We start from the raw sequence: 22,267 nt of genomic DNA, 5'->3' as shown, positions 1-22,267 counted from the left end.
TCAGCCCATTAATTGACATGGGCCCTCTTCTCAGCCCTTTCTGTTGGCGGTATTTCCGCAGTGCAGCGTTACTATTGCTCCCATTCTGGTAAAACAACTTCACTAGCAGTGCACGGTCTTTCTTCGCAATAGCCATTGCTTTTTACACGGGAAAAATCAAACTTTTAATGTTCGGCGAACATTCACATCACTAAAGGAAAAAAAAGCAACAAGCGTCACCAACAACAACCAGGGAGCTCACACAATGGTTAGGCAATGTCACCGACTTTGACGTCAGAGTTACGGAAAATTCCACGTTTTGACTTCTTACAGCGCCATTTTTTACCCTGGTGGCGAGAATTGGAAGTATTTTTTTTTTTTTTTGCATAATTCGCGAGCGCATTGCTTCATTATCATATCTACGAAGTTTCAGACTGCTACTCTCATTACAGCCCGTGCTGTACCACTCTGAACACCGTCACTTTAATTATAACCACCTGGTATTAGTCGAGTTTGGAATACCTAAGAAGCTTGCTAGTATGATAAAAGTATGCCCCAGTGAAACAGAAAGTAAAATACGTGTGGGTATTAATGTGTTTGACAAATTTACAATTCATGATGGGTTAAAACAAGGAGATGCATTATATCCATTGCTCTTTAATTTTGCCTTAGAATATGCTGTTAGGAAGGTAACAGAAACTAACGAAGGACTAAAATTAAATGGTGTGACTCAGTTGTTAGCATATGCAGATGATGTAGACTTATTAGGGGATGATATAAATACAATTAAGAATAATGCTAAAATACTTTTCAAAACTGCTAAAGACATAGGTTTGGAAGTTAACAAAGAGAAAACTAAATATATGCTTACAGGCCGAAACCAAGGGTTAGGTAATAATCAAAATCAAATTATTGATAACAACTCGTTTGAACCAGTTTCCAAATTCAAATACTTAGGAGTAATATTAACCAATGAAAATTATATTAAAGAGGAAATAAAAAGTAGGCTTAATTCAGGAAATGCATGTTACTTCTCTCTTCATAAACTTTTGTCTTCTAGTTTAATAACTAAGAAACTAAAAGTTAAAATATACAAAACAGTAATTTTGTATGTAGTGCTCGAATTATATGGGTGTGAAACTTGGTCCCTTACACTGAAAGAGGAACATAAATTGAGAGTATTTGAAAATAAGGTTCTTAGGAAAATATTTGGATCTAAAAGGGATGAGGAGACGGTTACATAATTTAGAACTACATAATTTGTATTCATGTCCAGATGTTATTAGACTAATTAAATCAAAAAGACTTAGGTGGGCAGGCCATATGGCACGAATGGGAGAGGAAAGAGAAGTTTATAGGATTCTTGTTGGGAAACCTGATGGTAAGAGACCTATAGGAAGGCCAAGACCAAGATGGAGGGACAACTTTGAGATGGACCTAAAGGAAATCGGTAGGGATGGAAAAGAGTATATAGATCTTGCTCAATATAGGGACAGATGGAAGGCCTGTGTTTCTGCAACCATGAACCTTCGGGTTTAAGAAAGCTAGAGAGTTAGTTAGTTTAAAAGGAAGTAGCTAAAAATGAGTAAATAAAAATATTACGTGGCAGAGTGATTAGCACAGCGCACTACGACGCCAGGGGTCCCGGTTTCGAATCCCGACCTGCACATGAGTGTTCTCTGTGAGTGTCCCTTCATCAGTTTCAGCATTTGTCGCTCATGCTCATCTTCGCTTTCTGAACCGCCAGGTGTACAGCACGTGGCGTAGCGTTTCGCGTCCGAATTCCAGGAACAGGCAACTTACGGTTGCCTGACCAAGTAGCGTTTCGTCCGAGGGCTACCATCCTAATAGTGTTTAATGAAGCAAACTCTTGCTAACACTCTTAAATGCTCCATCGAAGAAATTTTTTTTGTTTTGTTTTAATATTTCTTTCCCTCTGGAAATTGCAAATCTCACCTTCGTAGTTGTCAGATAGTAAGAAAGTGTTGCCATCTGCCATGACAAAAATTTCTAGATCCAAGCTCACTTCCTCTCGACGACTTGTTTTGATTTGATTTGTTGTTTTAAGTACACTTTATGCACATTAAGGCTAATAGGGATTGGACCTACAGTTTAAAGTGGGATACGAACCACTTGTGCGTCCACCGGGTATCGAACCCGGGACCTCTCTCTCGACAATTTGTCTTGAGTCTGCACTCCGCTGTCTATGCAATGTAGTTTTAAAAGTTGTAAACCGAGGTATACTAGTCACGAATTCCATCGCTGCCAGTGGTTAGTCAAGGTGTGACTCATCATCAGCCAGGATCGAACGAAACGCAACTCATTAAACAGTCGCAGACGAACTGTAGCATTTTTCTAGAAATTTCGCTTTCGGACGAAACGCTACTGAACCGTGCAGCAGTCCCAATGCCTGCTCCAAGTTGCACAGCTGCTTTCGGAGCTCTTGGTTTGGAAAGGGGGTGGGGATGATGAAAGGGTCTTGATTTTTTATACTGAAGCTCGTTCATTTCGTTCTCCTATTTCTCTTGGTTGAATTTTCTGAGATACGGACTACCTCATTTTGCTTTTCATTACGTTTTATTGCATCACCCACGGTACGCTTACATGTACTACTTAACATTTTAAATTTCCCTGTACCCTTTGGTTAGGTACGGTAAAAATAAATAGCTGCCATTCGTCAAATGTTGTATTTTTGTTTTTGTTACCCATTTTTCTCGTACTTCAGTCAGGGAGCAATGCAGCTACTGGTAACAAATGTAGTCAGGAAGTAGCATCAATTGTTCCTTCCCCGCACTGTAGTTGACCAGTAAAAAAAAAACTATGTAAAGCCTCGTTTCTATTACCACAAATTTGCCGTGCGACATGACGCGCGGCATGCGACGCTGCATGTGCCAAGCATTTGTTGAAATGGAAACTGTCTGCAACATGCCGCGGCGCAAGTGCCAGGGACAAAATTGCCCCAACAATTAAGACACACAACATGCGCCGCGGACAATGGAAACAGCCTGCAGCAAGTTCCTGGGGCATGCGCACTAGAGTAGAAACAGACGACGCGACTATAATCTGTGGTCCAACAAAATTTAATAACAATGCAAAATCACTTACAGTCATTCTTACAAAGTTTTCGTATCCACTTTGAAGACGTAAGTCTCTCATCAACGAGTTATATGCTCCTTCCGAATTTCTTTTCGCTAGAAAACTTCTAATCCACCATCTAGGTCGTTTTCGCCTCTTATTTTTACAAGTTCATGGTACGCGCCTGCCATAACCACAAAACCCGCCATAGTTGTATTGTTCATCTTTACACAAGTTAAATCACTACTAAATTATTACAAGAGAGAAGAAACACTGACTACTCTAAAGCACAATGGAACAACGCTACACTCAAGTCCTGCACTCCGGTGCTGTTGCGGGCGTATTTTGCAGAAGTAGTTTTGAATTGGAAACAGTGCAGTGAATGACGCGCAACATGCGCCGGCACATGTTGCGCGTCATGGGTCTGGAACTTGTCAGAATGGAAACGTAGCTTAACAGAAACAGAAGGCTTTCACGATTTGTCTGAATATTAAAGTGATCTCTTTTTTCACACCCAAACATAAATAACTATTTTCAGATTTGAAAACGTAACAGGGGTGTAAGGGGTGACCTTCCACGTATTATATCCAATCCTCAACTTCATTCCACGTAGTACACCCTGGACTGCTTTTTGCAGACTAACGAGACTCTGGCGACTGACCCTATGGCCAGTATAATTTTGTGTGTTCTCCTGCTTTCTGTCATATGCGCTGAGTACCTCTTTACAGCCTCAGCTTTTAACCTGTCAGAATATTTTAATATTTCAGTTATGCGACATTACAGTTATGTTATTTGTTATGGTAAGGGCTGCACCCCGTATAACGTGGCGGGTGCAAAATAGCCTAAGTGCTGACGCACCCAAAATTTAAAAAAAAGTTACATATAACTTTAAGAAATGCGTATAAATATTTCACCATCGTTTATATTTATGTACATGTTGTTAATTTTCAAATATTGTGAAGAAATGCAGCAAGATGCTACGTATTTGATTACTAATGTGAGCCACTGTATATGTTGTGTTTTTATTTCATGAACAATGTATGGTCAAACATTACTTTGCAGAGCTCCGTGGCGGAGTGGTTAGCACAGTGCAATACGACGCCACAGGTTCCGAGTTCGGATCACAGCCTGTGCATTATTTTCTTTGTGATGTCCTTTCATCAATTTTGTCATTTCATCACCCATCCTCGTTTTCGCGATTAGCCAAAAGTGGCATAAAACCAAAGTTAAATATAACAAATCAAAATCAAACATTACTTGGCATGACAAGAATGAATAGGTTATTTTGAAGCTGCTGTTATTAAAAGCAAATTGTATGTAGCTTTCCTAGACAGAAGTTTCACACACAGAAACTGATTGATTGGATAACGGCTGCGGATTCCTACTCGAGCAGAAAATATATATATTTCCGTTTATTACTTACAAGAATAGCAGACTGATTTCCTGATAAATCAAAGAAAACTTGCATTCACAGTTACAAATTGACGTGTTGAATGAAGTTAACTACAGATTTCTCTCACTCCAATTCTGATTAATCGAACAGCACACCACAACGTGGGTCATTATATATTTCCAACTTACTCTCGAGTTCCTCAACTAAAAATAAATTGACTGCGAGACAAAAACTCCTCTCCGATAACACATTATATGCAGAGTATACGTAAGTTGAAATTCCATCATAATAATAATTTGAATTCTTCAAGTAGTAGCTACAAATATAATTTTTCATACATATTTTCTTAGCAAAATATGAAGTTCCTCACTTCACAAGGATAACATATACACAGTATTTTACAAGAGTTTTTAGTTCGAGCTAGTCGTAGGCCTAATATGAATATAAACGTCACTTGATTACTTAGTTAAAAAAAAAAAGTGCCAGGCAATCAGAATTCGAGGGTATGCCTGAAATTATTTGTAGTACCTCATGTATCAAGGGGGCTTTTTAAGTAAAATGAAGGATACATACCACATGCCTTGGTCAATTCAGAGTAGTAGAAACGTAATTATACTGCATGTTGCAACTGAAACCGTAGCCTCGAAGGCTGAAGTCGTTTAGTGATCCACTCATACACTCGGCACCAAACATTTCAAGTTCGAGTAGACATCTGGGCATGGCTGGTTTTTTTGTAAGCATCCCTTCATAGATTTAATATGATCATCATTCATCTTCATCGTCGCGATTATCTACAAGTGGCAGAAAAGCGATATAAAACATGAATAATACAAAAATATAACAAACAAAAGAGGATAAAAGGATGAACTGAGTTTGAGTTAATGATAGGAAGTTTTATAAAATTACTGTTTCTTGAATAATCTTGTCCTTTGTTCCGATTGTATTTCTCAGTCACACGTTGCTCAATGCCCATGTCGACTGCCGTTCTTCCGTTCTTGAAAATTGCTTTCTTGTCTGTCTATGCCCTTCTTTCAAACGTGGTAGGTAGGCGGGCGTTCTGTCCGTTTCTACACCAAAAAGTTTCATGCACCTCCTGTCCAAGAAGACAAGAATTACTGAAAGTAATTTTCAAAATTGTAAGCGGATGAGGGCCCTTGTAAATGATAAAATATACTGTCCTTTTATTCGCTTAGTTTTGAGAATCACTTTCCATACAATTCTTGCCTTCTTGAGAGTCCAATGGCCCTGTCAAGCTACAGACCAGTTGCACAAACGCGGTTTCGTTTGTTTCGTACAACAATTCCATCTAACATTTCGTTTCTACGCATTTTCTACTTGCCAAAAGTGCCTTTCATATAGCCCCAAGGCGTTGTCTACTCGGATGCTTCGTGATCGAAGGTCACGTGTACAAAGTTTCAGGATTCAGATTTTCCGATTTTGCATGGTGCTGCTGCTATCAGTTCGGTTCGCCTTCTCAAGGTCACGCAACAAGCAATTATTTTTCGTCTTCCGATAGGAGAAAGCTTGCCTCTCGCTTAGGTGGACGAACGCGTGGCACGAATAATTTTTTGGCTCGACCATGGTTAGTCCTTTATGTTTCGTCCTTCAGCAACTTAATCTAAGCACGAATCATTCTCATCGCCAAACAACTGTATTTTTTTTAAAAAAAAAGATGTAATACATGTAAACAGAGAGAGAGAGAGAGAGAGAGATAGATATAAACGTTTTCCCTCAACAAACGTTTGCTTTGCTATCGTATAAAGTGAACGTACATGTTAAAATTCATCTAGCATAAATAATCAAATTAGAACAAATTCACATAAAGCGATTATGTATGCAGAAAAGAAATATATTTGTGATAAATACATAGTTAATAAGTAAATTCCAATAACCAGAACTTTTGTCACGCCGAATCTTGTTTACGGATGTTTTCAAACGTTTTGTTTTACAATTTAATTTTTTCACTGACATCCAAAACGAAAATACGTATTATAACTTAGTGACTTTCAAGGGGTCAAAGTACTGTAATGTTAGTATGCTGCCGATCATAATTATGAGGCTTCTTCGAAAACGCCTTCGATAACGGTATTTGCTATTCGTAACGGATATGTGTATCACTTTTTCGAAATAGACTTTTGTGGAGGAAAAGAACTGTAACGTTACAAAAGTAACGAGCACAATTATACGAGAGACCTATGTTATTCTCTCCGGAACACGGCATCGGACACGGTATTGCACATCGGAACGTCTGTATGATACCAGCTATAAATAACGTTGTTGCTTTGAAAACAGGAGTGTAACGTTTTTACAGCCGTGACCTCAATTAAGTTACTGGTTAATTGTAACGTTACTATCACTTTCCACACACACTAAAGTTACTAGTCAATACGTGACGAACCTCTTTCTTACCCTGTAACGTTACTGGTTGCCGTCAATGGATGTAACGTTAAAGTGTCACGTGAAGACCTACTCCTTTAGAGATCAGTTATGGTACGGTACCGTTATGCACACCTGTAACGTAATGTTCATATACCTGAGGTAACGTTTCTGTTCACGAAAAAAGTTATTCTGTTTCTGGTTGTAACGTAACGGAAACCGTAATTGAAAATACCGTTCCATTTCGTTACGTTACGACTCCCTGCTCTCCACTCCTCTACGGGGGCCGGCAGGAGTTAGCTTGGCTCAACTCTATGAGAAAGATGGCAGTTCTACTATACCAACTGCATGCTGTAATCAGATTTTTGCACGCTCCGAAGTGGATGCTGGCAGAGATCCACCGGAACTTGTGAGAGGTGTAAGGACTGGATGCCATAAGTGACAGTATGGTCAGAGGATGGTGCAGATAATTCATGGAAGGCAGATCTATCATGCACGACCCCACACACCTGGGCTCTTTTGCATCACTTCAAGTGGGATCCCCGATCTCACGCACTACGACTTTCATCTCTCCCTTCAGCTGAAGCGGTTTCTGGCAGGACAAAAGTTCTGACAGTAACGCTGCTGTACAGATGGTTCCGCTTTTTGGAGGCAGACACGTGACATGGACATACAACATTTAGTGCCACAGTACAACAAATACCTGATGAACGGTGATGAATATGTCGAAAAGTAAGTTATGGGTAACTGTAATTAATACAATAAAATGTCTTTTATTACAGAAGTTTTTGTTTTAATTTATGACTAATTGGAATGTAATTTCTGGACCATCCTCGCATAAAGCTTTAGCCTGTTTAATAACAGCAGACGAAAAGTGAAAATTCAGTAGAGCTGGCAGAGGAAGATTGATTGTCAAAATTCGACATTAGTCAGATTTAAGTAAGTCTCGAAGCTTTCCTAGGGACGAATGATGGAAACATTCTCTCAGGCTATCGACCAGGTGAGTTGTTGAAAAGATTCCCAAGCTTTCGAGAGCTAACGTCACTAACATCTTCAGGAACTTCACAACTCACCTGGCTGATAGCCCGAGAGAATCTTTTCATTAGTCAGATTTATCCAACAAAAAATACATGCATCAAATATTTGGCGGATGAAATGTCGTTCCACGGCATATGACAAAAAATTCAGGTCCGATCAAAGACCTCATTCGATTCAATGTTCCTTCAGAATATCCACACAAGGCCGTACTATGATGTCGGACATCTTTCGGACGATGCCAGAGTGGGTGCTGCACCCTTGTGTTCGACAGGTCCGACCCCTTATAGCTCCCATAGACAAGACAAAAAATATGACAATACATTTTACATGTGACATTTAGAGGTTCATCAAATGTGTATGCCTCACTGGAAATTTCTCCTCCCCCACCTCCTCATCTTCCGTACTTGTTTCTGGCGCCGTGATTGTGTCCAATGTATAATAGAGACCTAAACGTTTACACCAAAGGCTGGCAAGATGATTTCCCATTTAAGTGCAGTGCTTATTACGACTTCTTCAAAATCAAATGCCTGGCAGGTTCATTGCATCACATAGCATCTACAGTTCACCAAAGAAACATTGGTCAGTCAAGACAAAATACCTTGACATTTCCCTGACTTTTCCAGGTTTTCCAGGTCTGTCGCCACCCTGATTATGTAATATATTTAAATATTATATATATATATATATATATAATATATATACATACATATACACCCATCAATGCAATAAAACTAAAACAGTGAGATAAAATGAAGTTTTTCTTTCCCGACTGAAGTTTCAAGGCTTTTGCCCCCCCCCCCCTAATCAGAGGGTTTGTGCACGCCTATGCCCTGAAGAGAAACTCCCCTGCCTGGACGTTTGTTGGCATGCGCTCTCGCCTCTTCGTTCCGTCCTCTGCTCTCTGACCCGAGTATTTACGACCACGTGGGAAGCAGGCACGTATCTAGAAATATGTTTCGGGGGGGGGGGGTCCGAACTAAGTGTCTCAGGAATAATAATAATAATAATGTTTAAATTAAAATAATTATATTAAATAAAATTAATAGGGTAAGGACGGGGCAAACGGACACTGGGGCAAACGGACATCCCCAAAGAAAAGTACGAATATTTTCGGTTTGAAGTTAGCAACAGTGCAGCAGTTGGAGTTGTGTACGAACCTGAACGTTTGCGAGCAGTTGTGTTGAGCATCGGAAGAAATCGTAAAGAAGAAACGCGAATCCAGCATAAAAACCAGACCAGGTAAGCAGAAAATGTACGTGCAAAACCTTGAATACTAAAAAAAATGTGTTGCGAACATAGGTTACTATGGTCCCGCCGAAGTTGTGATTTGAAGTGTGGTGAAGGCAGTGATTCCTTTATGTAGTATACACACGTGTTGACAACATAGTGCTGCCATCTGGTGGACTTTTTCGGAATGTAAAGTCAAAGGCTACAAGTGGGGCAGATGGACAGGTCGCCGTTGGGGCAAACGGACATAGATGAATTGTATTGCATTTAACTATTGTTAGGTACTTTTTGATTGAGATACTAATGTATATTTGACTCAGCAATGGAAATGGCAAGTCTGAATTGTATAGAATGAATTTTGTACCCCTCAAATGTTTTTGTTTCTAATACAATGTGCCCTAGTTACAGGATGGTGAGATATCGAGAACGAACAATGCTGTAAATTTGTTCAATGCTTATGGAATATATCCCGTTAATCCGCAACGACTGCCTGCGCACGTCTTTGTTCCTGCAACTGTCCATGTTCAAGACGAGCGATCATCAGAGCCTACAGCAAGAGAAGAGGATGTGTCATATCGTGGAAGTTTTAAAGAGCTAAACACTTTGCCATCAACTTCTGGGACCTGCAGCAGGAAACGCAAAACTGGGTAATCACATGTATTGAGGGATCCTTCCTTCATCGCTTGCCTCAAGTACAAAAAACTGTAAACTGCAGCAAAAAATCAAAGAAGTTTAAACACACCACAAATGATGAGTGCCGTAAGTCCAAAGATGTGAACAACCAGGGTCAAAATTGGATGCAGTGCTTAGAGTGTTCTCTCTGGTTCCATGTAAATTGTGTTGCAAAGGGAAATGACCCATATTATGTGTGTTGTTATTGTGAGAGTGATGATAGTTCATAAATCATCACGTGTCTATCTGCCCAGATCAAGTGTCTGTCTGCCCCGAACGTGCAGGGTAAACGGACACTGCCCAGGCCCGTAGCTAGAGGGGGGCAGGGGGGGGCACTTGCCCCCCTTGAGACCCTGCTTTGCACCCCCCCCCTATGAAAATACAGAACACATTCCTACCTGGAATTCTCGCTAATCTTTTATAATTATATCATGTGTTACACTAGCAACATAACAAAACACTAAATTGATTTTGTGATTTATTAGGGTGTATGAGATTCCGTATAATGCCGTATTAGGATTGGGGAAAAAATTCCCTTCCAGATCCAGACTTCGGAAAAGGATTTCGCAATTTTCAGTATCTAGAACAGTTGTGACAGACACTCATTGACAATGTTGCAACGACTGGGGGGCAGGGGGCATTCCCCCCCCCCCCCCCGACCTTGGACGGAAATACATTCTAGGGGAAGCAAACATTGAAGTAAAAAAACAAGACTAGGAGAATCTAAGAATAGCAGGACAATTGGATAATATGATGGAATTAGTTTTTACGTGTTCCTTGCATTTCTCTTCCAGACGGACAATTGCACTTGCAAGGAGCACAGAGGGGCAATTGTCCCGCCCCTCCTCGATTTCAAATTTTATACAAATAAAAATACATTTGGTAAAATTTCCTTGCTCGCTTCACTCGCACTATCTATTATTCTTATGGTTCAAGTTCAGAGCCATAGCTATGGGGCGGCGGGAGTCGGCCATGGAAGCCAAACGATCTATATGGGAAAAAAATGTTAAAGAGAGTGCCATGGCGCCACGTAAAATTATTTTCGCCCTACTAAATCAATTTCTCTCTATGAAACTTGATATGAAATTTTACTGATGACACTGTAATCCAAGAAGTCATTGATCAATCAAGGGATTTCTATTTGTTTGTCAGGTGTCAAAATATGTATTTCAACTATAATATAATACAATTCCCACAATATTTTGCAAAATAGTCAACGTAACCAGTAGGCATTCCCCTTTGAAGGAAATAGCGTCCGTGGTGGACTAAGGGACCCATGTTTTAATGTTTTAGCAAGTACAAAAAAACGTATTACAAATTTTTACACAATTCATCAAAGTGTAGATAGTACGTAACCATTATTATTTAATTAATTCAATTTTTCTTGCATAACACAACACAATGGTGTTGTTGGATTCTCGTTAGATTCCTTTGTGCGTAAAAATCTTGCATACTGGAAACTAAAGGGAATCATTATGAAGCATGATTTATAAAAAGGGCTCCCTTAATCAGTTCTGCAGAGAGGACCTGTAAATATGAAGTAGATACAGTCCCATTTCGCCCTATTTATGTTAAACATTATATTCCTTGGCAATCTGGAAAGGTCATTATCGAAATATTACTATTTGATGTTGCTCGAAGTCTTTTTTTGTTCGTTGCAGTTTCAAGATATCATCCCTTTTCTGTTACTTATCTATTTTGGGGGAGGGGCAAGTGCCTCTGTGCACCCTGCTATATATGCCAATGCGACACAATGTATTAAAAATTTGCCCCCCCCTAGGATTGACTTCGCCCCCTCCCCCTACAAAGAATTCCTGGCTACGGGCCTGACACTGCCGCATCCAGGGATTGATCAGACTATTTTGAGACAGATGTTCATTTGCTTGCATACTATGTGCTATCATGTGTTAACTGAAGGTTCACACCTTTTATGCCAATAGTTATTTTCATTCTTCAATAAAATGTTTCACGGTTATTTTGAAAATTGTGCTTAGGGTGTCCGTTTGCCCCGTTCTTACCCTACTAATTACAATACATAAATTAATATTATATTATTATTACACGAATAGGTAAAAAAAACTGTATAAGAATAGAGATATAACAGCGCATATTCATTACGTAGCTTACCTGTAATTAAGATCGGAATAATTTACATAAAAACAAGTGCGCTGGCAATGAAATTAATGTCAAATAGATGAATAATTGAATATTTATCGAATAACAAGAATGACGTTACATGTAGTTGGAGAAAAGGAAGTTTCTGATTAATATTTTATGCATATTATTTTTAGTAGTGTACATAAATCTTCTTTGTAATGGCATTCAAAGCCGTATCATCCCAATATAATCCTTGCCTTCTAAAAAGTTCAGAGGAAATGAATAACCTTCGATTATGCAACAAATGCTAATATTTTAATAACTTAATTTTAGAACTTCGTAAGTCTTTTTTGGGGGCGTCCGCACCCCTGGACCACCCATAAATACGCCCTTCCTGTCCTTCAAAGCCGTATTATTCCAATACATATAATCCTTGTCTTCCAATAATCTCAGAGGAAATTATACAACAAATGCTAAACGAGTATATTTTCATTATGTTTAATTTTCGTACTTTTAAAATCATTCGGGTGGGGGGGGGTCCGGACCCCTCTAAATACGTCCTTCCTGTCCTTCAAAGCCGTATGATCCCAATATAATCCTTGTCTTCCAATAAGTTCAGAGGAAATTAATATTATACAACAAATGCTAAACGAGTATATATTCATTTAATTTTCGTACTTAATAAATATTTCGGGTGGGGAGAGGGGTCCGGACCCCCTAAATACGTCCTTCAAAGCCGTATGATCCCAGTATAATCCTTGTCTTCCAATAAGTTCAGAGGAAATTATACAACAAAGTCTAAAATAATATATTTTCCATTATTTAATTTTAGTACTTGATAAATCTTTCGGGATGGTTCGGACCCCCTGGAACCGCCCCCCCCTTAAATACGTCCTTGGTGCTACGGTAAACGATCCTCGCGGAAGCTGAACTTTCTGCCTGCTGCCTGTGAGTTTTGAGTGTAGCAAGTACTTGTTAATAATGACATAACGATTAACGACAATGTCTTTGGATTGGATTTCATAGTTTTAGTAACAGGTTCAAATTCCTTTTTCATACGTATTGTACACTCACTTGCATAGGCTAATTATGACTTGAATGTGAATATGGTAGTTTGTAAAATTCCATTGTAAGAGCACATACAAATTCGGAAGGAAGGTTTTTTTAAGTATTTTTTTCTACCACTGCCTACTGCCATAGAAAACAATAACAATCACAAAAAATATGTTTCTTTTAATTTTTATGCTTGATTCTATTACTTTACGTACTTAACGTTTTGTATGTACAAGTTTACGAATTTTTACGCGTAATTAAGTGTCATGTAGAAAACCTTTTATTTAACGCGTAACTGCACAACCCTACTTATGAATCACCAACATACCCCCTACCACCTTGTTCCCCATACGTCGACCAGGGGACATTGCAATTAGTGAAACAAAGATTCGAGGATATAGATAGACAGGAAATAATAGTGGAATGTGAAACTAAGAGATCGCTCGAGCTCCAAAGAAGGGGACCGCGGGAATGGGAACAAGTAGGTGAGCATGGTGGCAAGAAATGGGTTGGCATGGATGAGGCTGGGGGGATGGAGACACAATACAGCAAAAAAATGAGGGAGATATAAACGCGTATTATGCAATGGTGATGATGGGCCAGAACATTTATTCTTATGTCAGGACACGCGCGTTCTGCAGGAGGAGAAGCTACGCAACATAAGCTTGGAAAGAGTGTTCGAATCAATCAATGACTCGCACATGAGATGAACAATACATACTTGTACCTTGTTCCCCGCTGAGACTTTTTCAACCCTCTCTCTGCACATGTGTTAACTTGATTCGGCCAGTTCTTGGACTGCTCGGAGCGAGTGTACGAAACAGCTGGCGATGAAGCGAGGAGGTGGGGGGGGGGGGGTCGTCAGGTTGACTCATTGCGAGATTCGAATCTCCTTGTATTTAACAATACTTTGGCGAGGCATGCTTTTCTTCTGAGGGTAGTGCCTTTGGCACGGCGGCTTTCCCCTTTGAGCCGCCACTGGCAAATACAATCATTTGATCGTGCTTTCATGTGCAAACGATGCGCAAACGTTTGAGATATAATTTATTAACATGTGTCGATTTCCACTTGTACTACGTATTACATGTGAGAAGCAGTGTGTAGAATTCGAAATTTTCACCGTGCCGGGAAATTTCGATTTTTTAATTTTTAATTTATTTATTTATTTATTTTGTTCTGAACGTCGGAATTGGCCTCACCTCTAGCTTAGTTGTAACATCGTCGCATTATAATCAAGGGGTCCCGTGTTCGATACCCGGTGGAGGCACATAGTGGTTCGGATCGCAGTTTAAACTATAGGTCCAGTCCCGATTAATCTTCATGTGCATAAAGTGGACTTCAACTCAAACCGAACGTCTCGATTATTAAAAAAAAAATCTTCCTAATCCAGGCCCGACCAAAAATTTTCGTCCCGAAAACAACATGATTCGAATGCCCCTTGCGAAAACATTTTCTAGTTACTTTGTTGGACATGGCAGTAATTACTGTAACTTACAGCCTATAAGTCACAGAAAACAATGTTCTCCATTGAGGAAATATGCGATTCTCTGTTCGCGTTTGCCCTGTAATCCTCATGGGCGTCCGCAGGATATTTTCCAGGGAGGGGCAAGGAAGGTATTTTTTTCCAGGGGGCAAACAAGGCACCTTTTCCCCCATAATAGTATTGTTCCCTCAAAAAACATTGCTTAAATTTGAATTTATCATATTCATACAATAATTAATAAATGTTGTTGCGGCTGAAATGAAATTATATGTCAAAATATATAATTTTTGGTTGACTTTTATTTTCCAGGGGGGCCACGTCCCCCCTTGCCCCCCCCTTCCGGACGCCCATGGTAATGCTTCGTGCCCGGGCCTTCCCGATGTCGTAGTGGTAACGTCGTTGCCTTGTAATCAAGGGGTTCCGGGTTCGATACCCGGTAGAGGCATCTTACACTTTAAACTGTAGGTCCATTCCCGATTAGCCTATCTGTGCATAAAGTGGACTTAAAACAGCAATTATTCAACTTAACTCTCGTGGACTTAGGTTGTCTATCCAAGTTTGTTCTGGTAAAAGAACGCATGGCTCTGGCTAGCCAAACAGAGAAGAAATCGCTTTTGCCGTCTCCGGGTGTCTGCAAGAGTTGCAAACTCTACTATATAATTCGTTTACCTTACTGCGGAATGGGCGTCACATTTCACACTGTGTCATGGAAGTGTAAGAGAGACATTTCTAAAAAAAATTGAGTAAGAAACAAAGCCATGTACATATTCATGAATACGTGTTGTTTAGAGTATGCAACACTGTAGTAGGGTAGGGAAGCTATCGGCTATAACCTTCTGTTGTATGAAAGGACAGATGGTTAGCACTCCCCTAGACCAGGATGAAATATAACACACATGGTTAAGGCACCTCTGTCCTTAAACTACTTAATCACATGTTAACTTCCCCCCTCCTGTTTGCAGTTTTAGGGGAACAAACCTCACACCCACTCCTTTATACGTAGAATGACCCAAACATAAAAAGGGTAAAATCACCTAAAATACACAAGTAAAGTCAAGTCCCCAGGACGGTACTTACGCTAGAAGGCCCAAGAAAATGAAAACTATAAAAAATATAACCTTGAACGTGGGACTGAATTTTTCTTATATTTCTCTTCCTCTTGTTTTGAAACAGTATGCTTGAATTTTGCAACGCCTGACGGGCAATAGTCATTTTTCCGCTCTGGGCGTTCGCGGCAAATGCCGCTCCCTCCCGATTACCCCCCCCCCCCCCCTCACGCAAGGGCTTTATTATTTTAGTTATTGATAAATTTGCAAAGTTGGAATGAATACATCAAACATTGTGGCATTCTATGAGATACCTAAGAGCTAAAAATTAGCAGCCATGGGAGGTGACACAGAAGGGGTGCTTTTCTTGCCTGTTCGGACAAGATATAGTAGGTTAGGCTGCTGCACTGTTCCCGGCAGTCACAATTTATTGTGATATTTGATAAATCTTTACAGTCTTATTTTTATTATTATTTTAAAGTTAAAAAACTTAGAATGATTGGTGTGTTCAGCAAAAACGTTGGGAGTATTTCATACAGTGCTATAAAAACCGGAAGTGCAACAAGCAATGCTTCAAGCTTTGGGGCTGCGCGTAGCTTTTTTTCTAAAAATTTAGAATTTCCTTTCTATTCTTTTGGTTCTAGAGTTGAATAAGGATGATATTGGAGAAAACAATAACATATCACTTACGGATCAAGGGGTCCCGGGTTCGATACCCGGTGGAGGCACATACTGGTTCGGATTCTACTCGAAACTGTAGGTCCTGTCCCGATTAGCCTTCCTGTGCATAAAGTGGACTTAAAACACTAACAAATCCTAACAAATATCACTTATTTATTATCAGGGCCTCCCCGATGGGGCAGTGGTAGTGTCGTCGCATTGTAATCAAGGGGTCCCGTGTTCGATACCCGGTGGAGGCTCATAATAGTACGGATCCCACTTTAAACTGTAGGTCCAGTCCCGATTAGCCTTCCTGTGCATAAAGTGGACTTAAAACACCAAATCAATCAATCGCTTATTTACCACTTATTAAGTAACACAAGTTTGTACTAAATGTACGTGCTGTCCTGCCCTGCGGTGCTTCTTGATTTATAAAAAAAAACTAACTTCAAAAGTGTACCAGCAACGTTAGTTCTACACCAAATACATTCACACACTATACAATGGAAGATAACACAAACAGTTGCGTGCCAAGGATTTTCGAAAGGAGATGTACCTTCTGTTTTTTTAGAAATACTGGGACAAAGGGGGGTTATGACTCCAATCAACCCCCCTTAGAGCACGCCTCTGATCAGAAAGGTTTAGACCATTCGAAACGTCACTATATTTATCCTGGAAAACGAGTGTTACACTTCTTTTCCTGGTTTATTTACTGCCTATTTTATTTTCCTCACTTTACCCGTAACCGTGACCTCTGTAGAACGCGAAACTTCAGCCAATAAAATATTATTTGCAGAATAGTGTTCCTCAGCAAAAAAAAAGAAACATATCCATTTGGAACAATGAGCACAGGCAAACGGAACGGCTAAACGTTGAACACGCTGTGAAACACTTTGCTCATACCAAAGCACGCAAGAGAATGTTTTAGTTTTTCAAATAATTATTTTAAGCCGAATTTACTATCGTTACTTATTCCTTGTATCTTGATTGTTCGAAAATGCACATTCATTACTTGGTTTGTTGTAAAATGCAAACTTCTTTCAATAAACATCAGCCACACGATAAGGATTTTCTGACTTCAAAACATTATAAGCATGTAATGCATAATTGTAACCGTCACATAGCGCAATAAATTGTATGGCTGAATGGTGGGGGTGGGGGAGCAAAACATGACACACGGCTGAGCCTCCAACGTTTTAGTTACGACAGTGATTTTATGACATAGTAGGACCGTAGTTTGTGGGCGCCGTAATGAGTGTCCGCCCCCTCCGAGAGAACGTCTTTAATCCGCCACTGCCCCCACGTCTTGAAAATTAATATATTCCTAAGTAAATAATGAAACTTGTAACGGTATGGTATTGCAATACTGTTATGAACAAAGAGGTGTCTCGACCACAGCAAAACTAAAAATGCGACATTACCGTATCAATATGCTTTGAAGAATTGACCTCACTCATATTTTTGCCGTTGAAGGCCTCTGATATATGACTAGGTTTTTAAAAAATGTACATGTAATATTTCTCTCTAATTTTTATAATGCTACCTTGCATAAAATGGAAACAATTTTGATTATTAAGACAGTCCTTAAAATAATAAAACTACAAAAACGTAGGTTTTAAGTGTAACTAAAGCGTAACAACATATCCTCTTCTAATTTTTACTTAGACACCTACACTAAAATATAGTGATAAATAACTATAGTTGTTAAACATACCTTAATTAATTGAAGGCAACTTTTCTTGTATTGGCATTAGTTACAGCATTGATCACATCGCCGTAATCTAATGTCTCAGCCAGCTGGTGCTTTATGGATATCATGGCTATACCACTCAAGTGCGTTTCAGACATGGTTTATCGAAGATAAGTTGTTTTATTAGCCACAGTTTCGAAAAGCTTCGTTCGCCACTTGCCACAGTTACCGGCAAAGTTAATAAAATTGAAAGTGCAACACCCACATTGCGTGCAAAATCATGTATTATATATAAAAAAAAAACGACGCACCGTTTTAGAAGCGATATCGGGCGGAGTTACGGAGAGCATGTCTTTGGCGACCAGCCAATAGCAGGATTGCAACGTTGTACAGTTAGGAAACTGCGGCGAGCAAATTAAGCGCCGTGTTCTGTATTTTTTTTTTTTTTTTTTGCGCGCAAGAAGTTATTAATAAAACTCGCCACTTTAAGGTTCATCATTGCATGGGACACGACATTATGAACTTGACTGTCCAAGTCCCATGCATTTCCGTCGCCTACAGCCGGAGATATCGTTTCTCGAAGAAACAAGGGAAACAGCGCGTCTCTACACACACACACAAAGACCCTTCGTTTTCCTTCAGTGTTCCGTCTGTTTTTTTTTTGTTTTTTTTTATTTGCCACCTTGTTAACCCCGCTGAGTTGTGTCTTGGTAAAGCTATGGGTGTCAAATTCGGCTGAATATGAACAATGGCCCTTCTTTGTCGTGGGCGTTTACGAACATTGCGAGTCTGAGTAACTTTCAGTTCAGCGTTTTCGGGTGTTAATTGTACTCGTACGCCACGAATAACAGTTGTGAGACGATTCAATATGGCCCTTATTGATTGATTAAATGTTGGTTTAATTTACTTCGCTTTTCTACTACCTTTGGCTAATCGCAAATATGAGGATGGATGATGTTATGATGAAATTGATGAAGGGACACTTACAAACACCTATGCCCGGGCCGGGATTCGAACCCGGGACCCCTGGCGTCGAGTGCGCTGTGAAGTCCAGCCCTTATGTTCGATAGTTATGCAATAGTATGTGTTCCGCGAGTGTTACTTATTAATTTAGCGCCGGCCCCCATGGTGGAGTGGTTAGCATATCGCGCTACGACGCCAGGGATCCCGGGTTCGAATCCCGGCCTGGACATGGATTTTGTGAATGTCCATCCATCAATTTCATCATATCATCACTCATTCCCATCTTCGCAATTAGCCAAAAGTGACAGAAAAGTTAAATAAAATAAAGTAAAGCAAATGAAATTAATAATTTCGCTCTCCAAACCTATTACAAGTAGTACAGGCACCAAGGGTAAAATATTACGTTCACAAGACAGAAATCTTAGTTTTAAAGTGTATTCTTGTTTCAAGGAATTGGCGTCGGAAGAAGTGCGTGCTAAAACAGTGTCTTCTCCGAGCCGAGAACTTACGGCTAAAGCGTGTGGTGTCTGTGTGCATACTGTGTTGCGTATTATAAAACAGGGTAACGTATCTACCACAGAAATCGGTAAACCCCTATTCAAATCTTCTGGGAAACATGCCAGAAAACAGAGACGAGAGTAATGATCATGATTTTGCAGTTCCTCTATAATAAATACCTTCAAACTTCTTTCAGGTACGAGTTTCTCTTATATGCTGCAGTGATATGATATAATCCTATGTAGAATTATTTACTATATATTTCATTGTACTCAAATATCACGTGCATGCATTATATATAAAAAGCTGAATATTGGACACTGCGAAATCTCTGCGTATCCTTTCCGCTAGCACTGGCTGCGTATTGGCTGAACTCATTTTCCGTATAGTGACAGCGCCAGGGGAAAGTGACTGGGGGTCGAAAGGGGTGCGAGAAAATATTGTAGGGGGCTGTTATATTACTGAATGAGAAAAGTCCGTGAAGAAGTCAATAGTCAATGATTTAATATGTAAAAAAGAAAAACACATTAGTATCTAACAACATAAATAATTAATATTTGATGAAATTATCTGTAACTTTATACCCAACATGATATTTAATTTTTTGACCCCCTACCCCTCCATCCAATTTCATAAGAAAATTAATTTCGATTAATATCAGTTTACCAGTCAATTGGGATTTAATAAAATATTTTCTAACTTTAACTTCAGTAATTAATTGATGTAAAAAACTCAACCCAGGTCAATTTTTATGACACTTGACTAAGTTCATGCATTTTTGTAAGAGATTTGGAAAAGGCATTCAGCTTAACTCGTTTCACGGAAGTTTCGGATCGTGCGTATTTAATGCTGGAAATGAACCAATTTTCAACGCACCGTTATTGTAGCCTTTGTCATACGACCGATATAACACGAAAGACGACGACCGTTGTGCCGATTTATTTCTTACCTTGACCTTCAACCCGTACTGCGCAGACGGTAACTTTCCTGACATCCTTCTCAACTGGAAAACAAAGTCTAAATCGGCGAATTAATGAAGGGGGATAAACGTATATTCCACTGTGAAGCAAAACAATACTGTCGACGCAGTGAATGCACTGAAGACAGCCGATCGCATAGCAACGAAGTGCACTCGACACGTGCATCTGTTGGCTCACCTCCGAATGTCATTATGGCGCCAGAGTCTGCACCGCCCTCCCTACAACGTTACTTACTTACATTATTCTCCTGAACTCCCCTTCTACACGTGACCTAAGGGACAAGTTTCTGAAAAACTTAACAGGGAGGGAGGTGATAGAAGTGGTAAATGATAAAGACAAAAGATGCGGGACAGCAAGTGGGGAAATACTTGGGGGAAATAAAAGAACGGCGGGGGAAAGCTATTAGAGAAGACAGCGAAATTAGCGATCATTCTCAAACCGAGCCATCTTTATAGTGTAACGTAAAGTGTAAACACCCCTTATCACATAAAGAAGAGGGGAGAATGGAAGTGTGAAAGGCAGCCCCAGAAATAGTGCAAGGGGCGAGTTTGTGTGGGAAGTGAAAGATTGGAATAAAGATATATAGAGACTGGAGACCAAAAGAACCAGACACATAACTTTATTTGCATGTGCAAAATTTGAATTGCTAAACTATACTTATTATGTCTAATTTTCTTATATCTGATCAACTACTAAGAGTATCTGTATATTAACGTAAATAGGGTACAATATTAATACATGACTGTAAGGAAAGAGAAAGTGTGTGTAAAGTAAAATTTATGTAGTGCGTTCCAGCGTACAACTTGCACAAGGAAAATGCAAAAAATACTTTTCTCTGAAAAAGGTGGCAGGGAGGAGTTTTTATGGTTCGGGTTCACAATGACCGAAACGATTTGAATTGGATTGACTTCATTCCTGTGCGAGGTTCAATTGTTGTCCGTCTTCGTCTTCCATCTAACCCCAAAACAATTTCCAGATCAGTTTTTCCATTTCTGTTCAGTTTCAATCGCCATACCTTGCAGGGGTGCACCCACAGGGGGATTATTGCGCAGACTGCGCAATTGAAATTTTGTTAAAAAAAAAGAACAATATAAAATTCAGCATTTATATATTCTCTTTAATATACATATGTTAAAACGTTATGGGGAAGGGGTGACCGACCACAGGCGGGTTTGTGGATGCACGCTGCATCCACACAACTTTTAGGGTGGGGGATTTTTTGTGATGGAAATTTGACTGAGTGAACAGTACAGCATTGGGTACAAGTTGAATTACGTTTTCAATTAACCATTGCTCTAATTAATATAAATAGTAATGTGTTGACTTCCAAGGGAATTGTAATGGGTAATGTACGTGTGTATTTCCGTCGCATGTCGGACGGCCAGACTGCCACTCCCAGCAAATCGCGTGTGATATCTCCGCTATGGAAACAGCTAGACTTCAAGTTCTCAGAATTACAGTTCAAATTACAATAAAAATAAGAACGTACCTTGTTATAAGAGATGCTGGAAATGTTGTCCCCTTGCATCCATACATTCGTGGCATGTTTTTAGGAAATTTCGCGGAGCTTTGGTAACAAGACACATGTTAGTTAGTTGTTCGAAGAATGGTATGTCATCCCTTGTATATCTCTGTGCATTTATGGTATTTTCATAAAATATGGACCCTACAACTCTGTACGCATTGTAGAGGCGGGGTGGGGGGCAACTCTTACATATGTAGGCCTTAAATTGACACTTGAATTCTGGTGGGAGATTGAGCATTATTTTTGGGGGGTGTTTAAAGTATTTAAATTCGGTCCGGAACCTTTTTTCGGAGTTCCATATTGTAATGAAACAATACGCAATTTGGGCCGAATTTAAATTGTGCAACAGAAAAGGTTCTGCTATGGAACCCAATAGAAAATATTAGAATTTATATTTTCCTGGCTACTATAGGACGGTAGGACGCAGAGAGGGGCGGTAACATTCTCTGGAGAGCACATACATTTCATGTACCATACAAAAATGCATATTAGGGATAAAACAGCAATTATCT

The 22,267-nt window shown here is 39.6% G+C and overlaps 1 protein-coding gene and 1 non-coding gene across 2 annotated transcripts in view; one reads left to right on the top strand and one right to left on the bottom strand.

The window, feature by feature from the left end:
* Positions 1–22,267, bottom strand: part of LOC145984527 (uncharacterized) — a 217,744-nt gene that overhangs the window by 156,083 nt on the left and 39,394 nt on the right. The window lies entirely within an intron of this gene.
* Positions 15,230–15,335, top strand: LOC145984581 (U6atac minor spliceosomal RNA). The gene has a single exon (XR_014441368.1). It is a non-coding gene; the product is annotated as a U6atac minor spliceosomal RNA (small nuclear RNA).

This window comes from Lepisma saccharinum, chromosome 2 (assembly GCF_977018435.1).
Source record: "Lepisma saccharinum chromosome 2, izLepSacc3.1, whole genome shotgun sequence".
NCBI classification, from domain to species: domain Eukaryota; kingdom Metazoa; phylum Arthropoda; class Insecta; order Zygentoma; family Lepismatidae; genus Lepisma; species Lepisma saccharinum.
This window is presented reverse-complemented; position numbering and strand designations above follow the sequence as displayed.